We start from the raw sequence: 15,967 nt of genomic DNA, 5'->3' as shown, positions 1-15,967 counted from the left end.
AGAGAGCAAGAGGCCCCCTCCTTCCCTCAGCTCTGGTGGGGTGAGAGTGAGCTTCAGCAGATGTGACCAGTGCAGCAGCTGGTGGTCTCTCTCACTGCTAGGCCCCAGTTTCAGGGTTATGGGCCAGTTGTAATTTCCCACAGCTCCCTGGTAGCCTATGGTAGCACAACCTGAAATTTAGGAGTTGATCACCTTACTTTCTTGACTCCAGGCTTTTCCACAATCTAATAAGCACTTGTATTGGGTTTCTACTACTGTGTGACAAATTACTACAACCTTAGCAGCTCGAAATAACATCTATTTATTACTTCACAACTCTATAGGTCAGAGGTCAGGTGAGCTAAATAGGGTTCTAGGTCACAGTCTCACTATGTTGTGGACAAAGAATTTCATCCCACCTCTCTTGAACTTGAATGCTAAAATTTCTTCCCAGAGTTGGGTTTTTAAAGAAAACAGGTTTAAAACTGTTAGCAAGAGAGGAGAGAAGGCCACATTGCTCTCATGCTTGAACCCCTGGGCCTAAAAACAAGGTGTCAGCTGCTGACAGGGATCTTATCTAGAAGCTCTGGAAAGAATCTACTTCTAGGCTCATTCAAGATGTTGGCAGAGTTCATCTCCTTGTAGTTTTAGGACGTAGGTTCCCAATTCCTTTCTGGCTGTCAGAAGCATCTCTCAGCTGCTTAAGGCCACCTGCCTCTCTCCCTGTGTAGCCTCCTCCATCTTCAAACCAGCAATGGTGGCTTGAGTCCTTCTCTCATCATGGCAACCAGAGCAGGAGTCATCACACCCAATCCCCTCACACTTGGACTCTGACTCTCTTTTCTCTTCTCAGACAGAGGAAGCTCCCTCATTTTGAGGGCTTGAGTGATTAGATCAGGCCCACCCCAGTAATCCCTCTCTGTGGGCCAGAAGAAGCACCCAAAGAGTGCTAAGGAAGGATGGAACACGGTCAGATTTATATTTTCACACAACCAATATTTATTGAGAACTTTACAATGAAGGTAGAAAAATCTACCTTGGTCCTGGGAATATTGTCATATAACAACAAAATCACAGGAGTGATCATCAGCATGTTCATAGCTCCCAGGATTAGGGTAGAACATCACTATGGAGAGCATTTTAGAAATTCTGCCTACTCTAGCACCCAATTCCTTCTACTAAATCACATTCTTCCTGAAAAACCTAGAGGGGTTTTTGTTTTACTGTGCTGAACCATGAGGGATCTGAGATCACAGTCTGTAAACAAACTCAGAAATGAAGAAAACAACACTTCAGATTATAATACTCTGACCCAAGGAACCTTGAGGACTCTTGCCCAACAAATATCTGTTCAACAAACAAGTATCTAACATCTTCCATTTTCTGGTGCGTGCGACATTTGAGGGAATAAAAATAGAGTAAGAAACCTTACCCTTATGATCTATTGGGCAAAATAGATACATGAATAGAGACTTTCAATGTAACATGTCATCAGAGATGATAAGAGAGATTAGGTTCAAAGCTGAGTATCACTCGTTTACTCAAGAAATATTGCTCTGACATCTACTCGGGGTCAGGCATTGGCCTAAATGCCAGTGACTTAAAGGCCAATGAGGCATATTACGGCCCTAGAGAATCTCAAAGCCAGTGGAAGAGTCAGGTATGCAGTATTATTGCCAGACAGCACATTTATTCTCAGAGATCACAATAAACTGCTGTGTTTTAATAATAGCTGCAATTTTTGAATTCTTAGTAGTCACTAACCCTGACTCAAATGAGGCAAGGCATGGGTTGGGGGGCAGAGGGCAGGGAGAGGAGGAAGCACGGGATGTGTACCTGAATTTTACAGAGGAGTCTAAAAATGAGTTACTTTTCTAGGATAAGATGGATCTGGGTTTGCAACCCACATGGACACTATTCTAATACCTCTCTGAAAGGATAATGTTGAATGTCTAATGTTTGTGTTCTGCCCAGATCCCTCAGGATCCCTTTCCATCACTTTTGTGCTGCTTGCCCCAATCACCCCTTACTCTCATGGGCTTTCATTCCCACAGTCAGAACCTGCCTTCTTTCTTGGGGAACTATCCTTGGAGTCTCCTGTGCCCACCTCAAATGGGGAGAGCATCTGGGAGCACATGTTCATGTTCCTTGGGTGGTCCTTGACCAGTAAAGGATGGAAGTGAGAGCATGAAAACACTAGGTTCCTTGGCTTGGTCAGAAAAACTCTGAGACTTGATTTATAGAGTTCCTGAGCAAATTCCACCCTTGGTGGGACTTCGTGACAGCACACTTCCCAGCTCCCTGCCCTCTTCTCCCCACCCATGCCTTGCCTGATTTCCTTTGGGAATTTCCTTACAAATATTGACACACAGGTCTGAGAGTCTGCCCTGAGACATCCATGCTCTGACATTTCCCCCGCACCACCATGGGAACCAAGGGAAGGGGTAATGAACTCGGTTTGGGCCAGTTGGTAAGACTTGCCGGTTATGACAGATAAGCAGAGGCCTGCCAAGGTGGCAAGTGGGAAGAAGAGAATTCCAGGCAGAGAAAACTGCACACACAAAACCACAGAGACAGGAAGATGAGGGCAAGTCAGAGGAGAGATTGAAAACTTGGACATGCTGGAGCAGAAGTTGGGCCTGCCAGGAGTTGGAGCTCTCGGGCCAGGAGAAGCACTTAAGACTGCTAAGAAAGGATGGACCGTGATCAGATTTACATTTTCACACAATGAGTCTTTATTGAGGACTCAGAATGAAGGTAGAAATCCTGCCTTGGTACTGGGAATATCACAGTCAAGACCAACCTCATCCGTGTCCCTCATGGAGTTACAGAATAATCATTTTCTGTCCAACACAGCAACCACCAAATACATGTGCCTAATTAAATTTCAATTTAGCTTCCCAGTCACATTAGCCACATTTCAAGTGCTCAGTAGCTGCATGTGGCTATCCTACTAGATGGCGCAGGTGCAGAACACTGCAGAAGGTTCTATCAGACCACTGCAGGAAGTTCTGTTGGACGGTGCTAGTCTAACCACATGAGAGAATAGCTATGAGTCTTCCACCTAATTTTTAATTCATATGTGGCTATCTCCTATTAAGTCTTTTTCTGTTTTAAGCCTCTCCTTGTGCTCTTGCATTTTATACAGAAGACTGAGGATTCTTTTGATTGCACAACCGAGCCTCTGCACAACCACCTGCATTTGGCAATCAAATCATAGTCGTGGTTGTCAAAAGACCAGGATTGCAGAAATCCCTTTGAAAATGCACGTGGTCCTTTTATGTGCTGGATGAGGGAGATATGCTCACACCTGCCTGAAGAACCCAAGCCGTGGAGTCTGCCGGCCTCCAACTGTTCACCGTGTTCATTCTGAATGCCTGTGGCTCAAAGCCCGTCATCTAAAAGGCAAAACAATATTCAGGAAAGAAGTTTAACCTGAATTCCTCACCTAGCATTCTACCATTTCCAGGGCCACAGAAATGAAAGTAAAACAGCCACTAGCAGCGGTAATCCCTGAAATCTGTCATGGGATTTTAAAATGGATTTTTTTTTTCTTAATTTTACCTGATAAACTAATAGGAACTGGAATTTTCGCTGAAGAGTTGTTTCTCTCTACTACATCTGTGTTCTTACAAGAGCCAATGAACAACAAAGTGTGTCATGATAGTCTAGAATACATTCATCAAAAACATAAAAACTGGACTATGTAATCAAAGATTTTAATCAAAATGTCACTAAAAAGAAGTTTAAACCTAACCATTCGGAAGTGTGAAGTACAAATCCTAACGAGTGTGGCCCTCAAAAATGAAATTCTCCCTAAAGAGGCAATTTCATATCCAACTGAAAAATTTCATATTCACTTCCCCCTAGAGGCAATTCATTCTTGAGAGGATACAGTTTTCAGACTCTAAACAAACATTGCTGACCCTATGGAAGCTCTTCTTTTTATTACAACGATTAGAAGGGTTAAATGTAAGAGAAGAGAGTACTACTTTTTAAATAACAAAATATCAACTTTGTTGACTGTGATACCTGCATCAAAAGCTTCACACAGTCAGCTTTATAGGATTTTTAGTAGTCTTGATTTATAATAAACTGGTGAACACTAGTAGACCAGTATCTAAAAGTCTGGAGGACCTCTGGGGACTAGGAGCTAAGTAGCAAAGAGACCATATTATTTCCAGGGGAGAGAAGGTATCATCGCGATAAATAAGATGGCTTTTACATGGCGTTTGCTTTTTTTTTTTTCCTTCTTTGTTTTTATTTAGCACTCTGCTAATTCTTTTGCCTTGGCACCTGCAGGCAAAAGGGTACAGGATATTCCCCTTCTCCCCTTTGTCTAATTCCACCAGCCTAAGGAAGCAATAATGACCAAGCTCTTGGAGTTTTCCAGTTGATTATAGAGAAAGGCATTGTACTCTCCGGTATATTCTTGCAGCCCTGCCACCAGATGAAAGGAAAAGCATAAAAGCACTAGCAAGGCTGGAACTCTGCTTTTCCTGCTGTAACATGCCATCAAATGCGGATGGGGCCCTCCACTGATGTCGGCATTCTGTTGTTCACGTTCGCAGAGTTCAGCTGAGGATGTCTGCGATCAACAGGTGGCCTTGCTAATGGAACAGATTCACTCATTGTTTGTGTGTTTAATGAATCATTGAGGTACTGATCAGCAGTGAGCAATAGAAGCTGTTCAAACAGAAAAGAAGCCCAGCCGTGAGCTGGTGTCGCCACCACGCTCCTTTGAAGCACGGCTGGCCCCACGGGCTGTGAGGGAGGCTTGGGGTTTACTCCCTATGGTTCCCAGAAAAGCTGGTAGCGAGGAGAGGGTGTTATTTCTAATTGGATGATGAAAGTCAGCTCAGGGGACAGAGACCAAAGGGCCAAGTGTAAAAAGGGGAGGAAGTGAAAACATCTGAATCAAAGGTTGAGGTAAAAACCAAGAGACAGGTGTTTGCAGTGAACCGCGCAATAACCCTCATCTTGCCTCCCTCCCCAGGTCCTCAGGAAGCAACCAAGTGGGGAAGGACCGAAAGAAGTAAGAAAAAGCAAGGCTTAGGATTCGGATGCTGGTTTCCTTACAAAGAGTTCATGGTAGCAGTGGGAATTCTCTCTCTTCTAAGGAGGCAAGTGTGACCCTTCTTTATGAGATTCCCACAGGTTTCACCAGGGCCTTTCCTGTGAGTGGATTCTGACTGAAAGTATGCCAGAATTGCATTTACCAGGCTGTATATGTCTTTTTTTTCTTCTCCACAAATAAGACTTTATATTTGTCACCATTAAAAGTCTGAATTTTAAGCAGATTCTTGGACTAGTGGCTCATATCCATCAGCTCTTTTAACTGTACCCCTGTCTCATCCCAGAAGTTTTTCCAGACCTATTGCCTTCACCATGAAACAACACGAGTTTTCCCATTTCAAACTTGGGCTTCTTCAGCATTTTTTACTTTTCTAATGAACCCATCATGAACCCACTCTTTTTTTATCTATTTCCCAGTGCTGACTGGAATCAGTTTATGGACAACATCTTTAAAGTCATTTGTCTGTATGTCTTGAGTAATGATTTCCATCATCTTCTGGATTTGGTGGACCTGTAGATGCCAGGTGTGAGAGGCCTTCCACATCTAAGCGTTATTGTTTTGTTTTTGTTTTTGTTTTTCCAGTAAAACCAACACAGAACAAAGCATATAACTCCCAGTAGTCTTGATATCAACATGAGCTTCAGTCATGATCTGCCCTTTTTTTTTTTTTTTTACCACAGAGCACATTTTTTATGGCTAAGATCCACGTCATACAAGTTGGGCAGGCAGTTTTGACTTGAATACCCTCAGTGGTTAGTTTGGATTTTCTAATGCAGTTTCATCATTCTGCAGAGCAGCAGGCCTCACTTTTTTTTTTTTTTAATATTTTATTTATTTAACAGAGAGAAATCACAACTAGGCAGAGAGGCAGGCAGAGAGAGAGGAGGAAGCAGGCTCCCTGCGGAGCAGAGAGCCCGACGTGGGGCTCGATCCCAGGACCCTGAGATCATGACCTGAGCCGAAGGCAGTGGCTTAATCCACTGAGCCACCCAGGCGCCCCAGGCCTCACTTTTTGATCCTTAAGGCAGTCAGATGAAATATTGGTTTCTTGAGGCCTTGAGACTAGCACTTTTCCGTGTCTACTGTATCAAACACAACTGGTGCTTTTCCATCCTACCGGTCTTCCTCAGGAAGGGGACCAACCACTTTCTTCTTGGTTTCCTTTTGCTACCTTTTATGGGAAGCTCTTTTTTTTTTTTTTTTTTTTTAAGATAGGAGACATATGAAAGCTATGACAGAGTGTGGTTTGGTGAGGAGAGACCTGTGCTATGGGTTAAGTTAATGTGTGTCTTCGTTTCAACTCTGCCACTATCTCTGGAATACCACTGGTCATATCCTTCCTATGGCAGAGACTCACTACCTAGTCTCCAAACCTGGTCCTTTTCCTCTTGGACACACAGCTAAACCCAGGTTCTAGCCTTCCTCATAGCCAGATGTGCCCCCCATGACAGGCTCCAACCAATGGTATGTCCACCAAGGTGTGCAATTAGACCTGGATCATAATCCTTGTAGATGATCCTCCATGCTCTCTTTTCCCTTGTCTTCAGCTGGATACTGATACCTAGGGTTGACCTGGAAGTTTACAGAGCCTCTGTCAAGCTTGGACTCCCTTCCACCCTCAGGGTAGCTGGAGTGTCCAGGCTGGACACCTCAGCTCTTGAGTAAGCTCCTCCATTTACCTTAGTGCCCAGTACAAACATTATCTGCTTCCTCATGTGCCATAAAACTGAAGAGTAAAGAGATTCCCATGGACTCTGAAGTTTCTTCCTGCCCTACCATCTTTGATTCAAAGCCATCACCTCATGTATACTTTCATCTACCCTAGACAAAGTCAGGGAGAGCACTCTTCCTGTCTCTTCAAGATCTGGAGGAAAGAGTGAGACTTTTCTCTGTTATATTCTCCATCAAGTATAGAGATAAAGGAGGAATACAGAGAAAGAAAATAGAAAGTCTGTCAGAGTCTGCCAGTTAGTTAGAGGGAGAGAATCAGGAGGAAGTCTAGAAGACCCTAGAATGGTGGAGACTCAAGCCAGAGAATGAGGGTGTAATTTGCCATTACAGCTAGATGGTGGCAGATCTTTGGGCTATAAAACCTGAATGAGGGCCAGAGTAGTGACAACAAGCTTCTATTCTACCACCACATCTCTCGCTGTGGGTTTGTGCTTAATCAAGCCAGCCTCAAATCCTTTTAGAACTGAAGATCTTGACTATCCCAAAATGAATTTCCATCCACATGTCCTCTTCAGTAAAGCCTTCTTTTCGACACAGAGGAGAATGTGAAAGCTATTGCTCCCTTAGGCAATGTCATTGCTATTTGAAAAACCAAGATGTATATATACACACATGTGTCCTGTGTGCACATAACTTACAATACAATTTTCTGATTCTGAATGTTTGTGTGTACAGTGGAATGCTAACTCTTCCTGGATATAGACACTACACCATATGTCCCTATAGTGGGAATGTGTCCCAATCTTAGAGTAAATGGGTTGCATTTGGTTTATGGCATTAAATAGTCAAACTAAGTACTTGCTATTGAGAAAATGCATAACTAAGCTACACAGATGTTTATAAGCCCCCATTTTTTTACAAGGTGAATGAAGAATAATTCCACATTTTTATGACTTCTTTAATCTTTGAAACATTTATATAGTGTTTATTATGTAACAAGCAAAAAGTAATGAATATTACTCTAAATGTTTTTACAGATGCTAGTTTACTTAATTCCCTATTAAAAATGGGACAATCAGAGGGCACCTGGGCGACTCAAGCATCTGCCTTTGGCTCAGGTCATGATCCTGGGGTCCTGGGACAGAGCCCTGTGTTAGTCTGCCTGCTCAGCAGGGAGTCTGCTTATTTCTCTCCCTATATCTTCCCCTCTGCTCAGGCTCTTTCTCTCTCTCTCTCTCTCCTCCTCTTTCTCTCTCTCAAATAAATAAATAAATAAAATCTTTTTTAAAAAAAAAATAAAGGAAGACATTCAGGAATCCCACTTGAGAATTCAGGAAGAAATTGGTGCAAAGCGGCAAAGATCGTGGGACAGAAGATCTTGCTTCCACATCATAGCATGACCAGGTTTGGCTGGAAGAGATGCAGTGATAGAATCGCACCTCCCTAGGCTCTGCTTCCTCATTTTGAAGTAAGAAGCGCAAGCTAGATGACCTCCAGTGTCTAATACAATTCTTGGACCATTTTTAATACACTCTCCTCCTGGCCCCCTCCTGACTTCCATGGCTCCTCATGATCTGATGTCTGACAAACTTCCCAAACTTTCCATCTCGTATCCTAGCCTCACTCAGCTCCAGGTCCATGGGCCTCTCTTTTTTGTTCCCAAAACACTGAGCTCCTTCCCAGCTTAGAGCCTTTCCACAAGTAGTTCCTGTTCCTGGAAGCTCTTTCCCTGCATTGTCTGGTTGACTCTTTTTTGTCATGCAAGTTACTGATTAAATTCTTCAGCGAACCTGTCCCCAACCTTTCAGCCTAAACTGTTCCCAAACCCAACACTAACTTCCCATCAATCATTCCGATTTACTATCACCTGTCACCATCTGATATTTTCTTGTTTATTTATTTGCTTCTTTGTTTATAGTCTTTCTCCTCTCACTAGGAATAAACCCTTGTGAGAGTGAGACATTATCTGTCTTATTTGTCATTGTATCTCCATTGCCTGCATGAGAGCACAGTAGCCACATACCCAGCAAGCCTAGGGTTTGCAATAGAGGCAAAAACGGAGCCTAAGACCTAGAGCCATAGGATTCCTGAGAGTTCACATCCAGGAGCAGATGGATCCTTTAGGGCTACACTTACTTCCCCTTTGTTAACCAGTTCAGTGGTTTCAGAGCAAAGGTCTGGGTGACCATGCACAGACCCACATCCTTTTTCTCCTCCCAGCCTTCTACCTCTCAGAGACAAGCATGAGTCTTCAAGGACATCCTGTGCAGTTATATTACCTGCCTCACAAGCAGTAAATAGCATATCTACCTGAGGACATCTGAGCAGCTCTGGTTCTGCAGGTGGGGGGGCTTTGGGATCTGAGGGAGGGAGGTCAAGACTAGTGGCCAGTGAGACTTAGACAACCTGGATGCTGAGCCCTAAGTACTGCTCTGCAGTGGCAAGAAAGGTCTCAACTGAAGCCAATCCGATGCTAGCTGCCGCCCTACGCAAGGGTATGTTTTCTCTCCTCATAGAAGAACCAGGTACCAAACCAGACATAGTGAGTAATCTATCTTGGGTCTCTGACCAGACAGAGAAAATCCTCTGAGGTTTAAGGAAGCCATGGAGTTTCTGGGAGGGACAGCTGGAGAAGCTGCTCCTTCCCACTCAAAAGGGAGAAGTGATGCTCAACTCACAGCTGGAGGCAGGGTCCCCACCCAGGTGAATCACCTGGGCTAAAGTAGAATGAAGAGGACTAACACTGGTGAAGTCACAGGGCAATGGCAGTGTTGCTACCTGGATTTCAGAAGTAGGGGCTGGGCCCTGTGTGTGAAGAATCATCTCAACACACCCATGACCCAGGGATAGAGTCCACACGATCGTTTTTACGGTTGATTGCCTTTGACGTCTCCTTCTTCTCACCGACAAGTTTCAGAACTTCCGGATCTGTCAGGAGACACCCTTGCACTTAGCTTCCTCCACTCACTCTTTGGGACCTCCTACCTCAAATACCATGTGTAATGACAACTCAGGACTAGTGATTTTCTATCCTATCATAAAAAGATTACAGGGTTGGACATCTCAGCTCTTCCTTGCCCCAGCATTTCGTCAAGAAGTTCTTCCTTAAGAATTACTCACATATTATCTCTTGCTGCAGTGTTAGCTCATTTCTTTGCTTCAAACCTACTGTGGAGAAGCAAAATAATGAGTATCCATATTCTTCATGACTTTTGAAAACAGTGACATCAACCCTTAGCTTTCTCTCTTTCTACTGAATTTCATGAAAGGCCATGTTCCTACCACAATAATATGTCTGGTAATTCTTTTCTAGACTTAATTCTCTGCATCAGTTTAAAAATGCAGAAGTCAGAATTGCCCATACTGATCTCATGAGGTCCTTGGCAAGTCTTGGAACGAGGAAAGATTTCTTCCCAACTTGTGATGTCGAATTTCTGTCATTTTTTGATCTGGAAATATACTGCTGAATCATATTCAGCTTGCATCTGGAGCTCAGGTTGCTTCTTGTCACCTATACTCACCCAGTCCTTTCCTTAACAGCATTGCCTGTGTCTTTTTGCTGTTGTTGTTCCTAGGTGCATGACTGAGGTCCCAACCTTATCCTCTTTCTGTTGACCTCCCAAACTTCCCAAGTTTATTTACATTTTTAATTCTGTCACTGGAATTCTTGGAAAAATCATCCAGCTGAGAACAGAGGGTTACACAACACCTGACAAAATGATCCTGGTTCCAAGAGGATACTGATGTGACAAGCCTGGACTCCCTCTTAAGTTCACAGTGAGCCTTTGATGACCAGGATTTGTTTCACTGTCCCTGCCGGGATGTACTCACCCCATATTAGTATCAGTCTGGTCTTCAACTCCCAATAAGTTGTTGGAATCCATTCTCAGCTTCTCTTATTCCTCTGACTTATTTTCACACATACGCAAACCACCATTTTGTTCTGCATGTCTAGATATATTTTTTTGCTTCTTTTTGTTATAAGTATGTACCCAATTCTTTTTTTTTTTAAGATTTATTTAATTATTTGAGTGAGTGAGAGAGAAAGCACAAGTGAGGATAGGAGCAGAGGGAGAAGCAGACTCGCCGCTGAGCAGGGAGCCCAACGTGGAGCTCAATCCCAGGACCTTGGGATCATGACCTGAGCTGAAGGCAGACACGTAACCAACTGAGTCACCCAGGTGCCCCACCCAATTCTTTTTTAAACATCCTTAACGGCACCTGATTTCTGTCCCTAGGTTTAGGGCCCTCATCCCAACTTTATCCTCTTTCTGATAATTGGCTTCCCACATTTACCAAGTTTACTTACATTTTTCTTTCTCTTTCCTGGGAAGTTTTGACAGACTCAGCCAGGGAAGATGGCCTGACATAGTCAGTTTACATTTGTAGTTTCCACAAAATTATTACAGTGTTTCCTTTTGCTCTCAAAAGTATTTTGATTTGGATAGTAAATTATATGATCGTCCTACTGATAGGACAGGCTGACTTTCTACTATCCTTTCAGACTGACTCTGTATATGTGCTGCCGAAGCGAGCACCAGACTGACTCTGAACCCCCTGAGGGCACCTTAACTTGCTACACATTGTCCTCCCTCTGGGACTAGTTTTTGTGGTCTAGAAAATGAGCATCTGGCTTCTCGCAGGGGGGTTGTAGCACTACCTGGGACTTTCGGTTGATCTTTTCACCATGAGGGTCTATGAGGGTTAGATGTTCGTTGCTCTGAATCTATGTAGCATTGTGTCATGAAGTCGCAGTGTCGTGGAGCAATTAAAAACTGGAGCTTTGGAGCTGAACTGCTTAAATTCAAATCCTGGCTCTGTCGCTTTGCTTTATTCCACTTAATTGAGGCATATAAACCCATGAAGAGTTTCTTTATCAAGAGAGTTCTGAAACGGAGTATTGACACATGCACAGACCCACTCACTAAGTTGTATTTGTGATCCAGTGTTTGTTGACTTCCTAGGTCACAGGATCTAAAAACATGGATAAGTCACGAGTGACTCAGCTCCAGGCCAGCCTGCTCATACGACTCTAGTTCATGGGACAGTAAGCTTGGCCAAATCTCTCTAGCATTAGAACTTCCCCTCTACGAGATAACCCACCAACCCTTCTTGTCTAAATGCCCAATAAAGGTTGAATTATGTCATTTATTCATTCACGAAGCACATGTTCTCATGTTCTTTCAGGCACACAGAGCTAAGAGCTGCAGGGGATCTAAAGAAAATGTCTATGCCTAACTTCAAGTAGTTTTTATTGAACTGGGGATAATAGAAGGATGCACACAAAAACTAAATGGCCATGCAAACCCTGGACCCAGAAAGGCTACAAAGAAATATAATGATTAAATGTCAAATGAGGAGGACCTCATAAGATCTAAGAGTTCCGAAAAGACATAGATCACCTAGACATGAAGACACTAAGAGAATTAAGCCTAGAATAAGATAGAAGTAATGGATTGGGAAGAAAAATATAAATGTTAGATATGCACTGAATTTCAGAATCAGATTAATATTTGGCATCAGTTTCAGCCTTGACTTCTAGAAGGCCACCTAGCTGAATGTCTACTTCAATATCATTTTTTAATATTCCAGAACTTGTAAATGATCAGCGATCCTGTGATTGTGATTGTAAAATGTCAGTGATCCTGTGATTACAATTATATCTCATGAGCATAACAACACTAGGAATAACTGAAACATGACATTTTGGATTAATTTTTTTGATAGAGTTGCCAACTTCTTATTTTGCTAAGTACATTAGGAAGAACAACACTATTATTTCATAAAAGGATATTGCAACACCAAAAAAGTAAATAAGATACAATCAGACAATCTTAATATCTCAATAATAACTTCAATTATGGGTCTATATTCTAAATTATTATTAAAGTAACAAACAAATTACCTTATTTGCTTTATTTGCTAATATAGTACCAGTCAGCTGAAATACAAAAATATATTTATTATTGTAAAAGTAAAATGCTTTATTGAATAATCATGATTATAATAGTTACTAATTTATTTTAAAAATTAGTAACTTTTTAATAGGTACCTATAAAATAACATTTTCACAGCTAACACAAATGTTAAAAGAAAATACATTTGCTAGATAAGTTAGGAAGAATGTTATCTTTTTCAAATGCACACATTTATAAAAATTTAAATGATAGTACAAGACAAAATAATGGTGATTATGTTTATTTAATCCTATCCTTTATGTAGTTGTTTACAGCCCTACTGAAAAATTTTTTTCTTAAATTATATTTTGTTTTTCACAAAAAGTTAGTAATGCTATTAAATATGCTGAATTTGTATCTCATACAGCAGATATTTAGATGAGCAGAAACTAACAGAAATCTTATTTTTAATTTGACAGCATTTAGGATGAATGATAAATTCAACTAGGTTTCTGCTTTACCAGTTTCCTGAAGGATCTCTGAATCTTAAACAGTGATCACAGTGAACTTAACTGAAGAAATATTTATAGAAGGGAAAAATCAGGAAAGAAAGTTATCATGTAATGATCATTTTCAAGGAAAAAAATAGGAAGAGGCCATGGATGATTTACACTATTCATATGCATGCTCAGAAAGTAATTCTAGCTCAGAATAATAGAACAGAATAACCAGTGACCAGCAGAAAGATGGTGAGCCACGGTGATCAATTTTCTGTAGCCAAGGACAAACCCCTTGACTCAAAAGAGATTTGAGAACAACATGGTATTTATGCAAGGTATACAAACAAGATGGAACAGCAGCTAATGCATTTTTTTTAAAAAGCCTTTTGAAAAAGTCTTAACCCTTTACAGAGAGCAGTGCCAACACAGCAGGACTTAGGACCACCGGGGTCAACTGCAGGGAAGGAGTTTGTGTGCAGAAGCCTGCTGAAGAGGTAGCAGATATGGAGGAACCTGGAGAAGGCAATAATGCTTCAGTGTATTTTTCAAAAATTCCCCATCATTTCACACCAGGGTGTACTGAAAGTGAGAACAGAAATCCAGAAGGAGATTCTGAAAAGGTCTTGTTATCTGGCGATCAAATTACTTTGTCCCACTGACACATTTCTATATCCAAATTTTAAAGACTTTTTTTTTTCTCAAATGATGAGAGAAAGCAGAAAGAACATGCAAAATTCTAGAAACAAACAATTTAAATGTAAGTGAAAAATCTTAAATTAGCTTTCAAAATGGTCAGAAATTTAGCTCTTCAAGTATTTTTTTCATTCAATAATTGTTTATTGAGTACCTCTGCAGCACCAAATCTGGAACCATACTACATGGGTTCAAATCCCAGCTGGCTCACTTGTTGGCTGTATGACCTTGAGTTAGTTATTTAAATGTCTCTCAGTTTCCTCAGCTATCTAATGGGATTAATCATAATACACACTCTTTTTTTTTTGGCTTTTTGAATTTTATTTAAAGAACATTAAAAAAAAAACAGAGAAAGAAAGAATATCCACCATTAAGTACAAGAGAAATCAAATACAATGCAGTAAAGACTATCCAACTAAAACCAGATTTGATCATGAAATCAATGAACAATTTTGGCTTTATTTCAAAGGGTACACTCCACTCATTGTCTGTAGGACAATATAACCCACTTGTCTTGAATATTCAGTGAGTTAATATTTATAAAGTGCTGGGAATAGTACCTGGCAGATAACAAACATGATGTAGTACTTGTTGAGTTAAAATGAGATATACCAGGCATAACCATAGCTAGTAAATAAGACACCCTTTTCAAGATTATCTCAAATAAATTACATGATTACCATCAACCAAATTTTCAGTTCCAGGAGTTGAAGAAGACATAATTTGTTATACCTGTTAATTAGTTTTAGAGGAAGGAAAGCTTAATTATTTGGCAGTAACACTGCTATGAGCCAGATTATCCAAAAGTATCTTGCTTCTTCATCAACCTTAGCTGAAATAAGTGAAAGATGAATACATGCAGATTGAATTAAATTAGATTGAACAGAAGAGGAATGAGTTTGGAAGATGGAACTATGTGGTACCATAGATGCTAGTGGAAGAAAAATCTAGAAGAAAAGCATATGATTATATCATGCATTTCAGCAAAGTTAAGGATACAAGCTAAGAAAGGGACAATAATTCAATGGATTGGGAGACCCAGGTGCCCTTCAGTTTCAGCAGAAGTTTTGGGGAATCCAGATTACCAGAAGTTAAGGAGAGTGTTCTCTGGGGAACACTAAAGGCAAAAGTAAGAAAATATGGAGTATGGCACCTGGAGATACTAGCAGGGTTTAAAAAAAATCCTTAATATATGGGAAACCCACATGATTAGAAGAAAGTCACTAGAGGAGTCTTGAAAGTGTATAGAAAATAAAGTATAACTGATGAAGAAGATTCCAGAGGATGCTGAAAGGGGATGAGGCTAAGAACACTGACAGACAATTGTTAGGTGGAAAGCGAATGCGACGAAGCTCAAGTCAGATGTCCTTGATTTTCCTGGTAAAGAAATAGTAAGACTATAGCAGTCTCTCTGGGGACTTAAGGAAAATTGAAAAGTTTAGAACTGTTACTATGAAGAATATGATATGCCATCAACTGGACATGAATACAGTGTTATCCAGTTAACGCTGAACACCCAACTGAGATGCCATAGTAGGGATCTGTGGGGAAGCCAAGCACTCCCTCCAATAATAACCCATTTTCCAGAATGGTGAAAGGGCATGTGGAGATCATAGACTTGGAAGAACCAAGTCTATAGAGGGCAGATCTTCTCATGGAAGGATCTTGCCTGGCTGCCCCTGGCTAGAAACAATGAAGTTTCACAATGAAGTGAAGACAGAAATGGGTAAGAAGTACAGGTTTTGGAACTGGAGGGTCTACTGAGGACAAGGAGCAGCTTCATGCACATAAGGTAGATTATCAGAAAGGCATTCAAGAAATATAAAATCCTGGAGGTGGCAGAGAGAAGAGAGCCAAGAATTAAGCCTTGAAAAATGTGCAAAGGGACAGGAAGAAGGGAAGCTAGTAAAGTAGAGAGAATAGCCAGAGAGAGACAGAAAAACAGAACATGACCATGTTATGGAAATCAAAAAGGAAGAACATTTCAAGTAGAAAGAAGATTTATACCATATACTTATACATAATAACTCTAATGAATATGTAATGCCAGATAATAATGATTTTTAAATGCTAGTTATAAGCTAAGCACAGTGCTAACAGTTTTATAGGCATTGTCCTACTAAATTTTCTCAGCAACCTAAAGAGGCCAG

General features: G+C 41.1%; 1 pseudogene; it reads right to left on the bottom strand.

Annotated features, from left to right (window-relative positions):
- Positions 1 to 5,270: 5,270 nt before the first annotated feature.
- On the bottom strand, positions 5,271 to 9,031 carry LOC123943657 (annotated as a pseudogene).
- Between the last annotated feature and the right edge of the window lie 6,936 nt (positions 9,032 to 15,967).

The sequence above is a fragment of the Meles meles genome, chromosome 6 (genome assembly GCF_922984935.1).
Source record: "Meles meles chromosome 6, mMelMel3.1 paternal haplotype, whole genome shotgun sequence".
In the NCBI taxonomy this organism is placed as follows: Eukaryota; Metazoa; Chordata; class Mammalia; order Carnivora; family Mustelidae; genus Meles; species Meles meles.
Note: the sequence above shows the minus strand (reverse complement) of the source record. Positions and strands in the feature narration are given on the sequence as shown.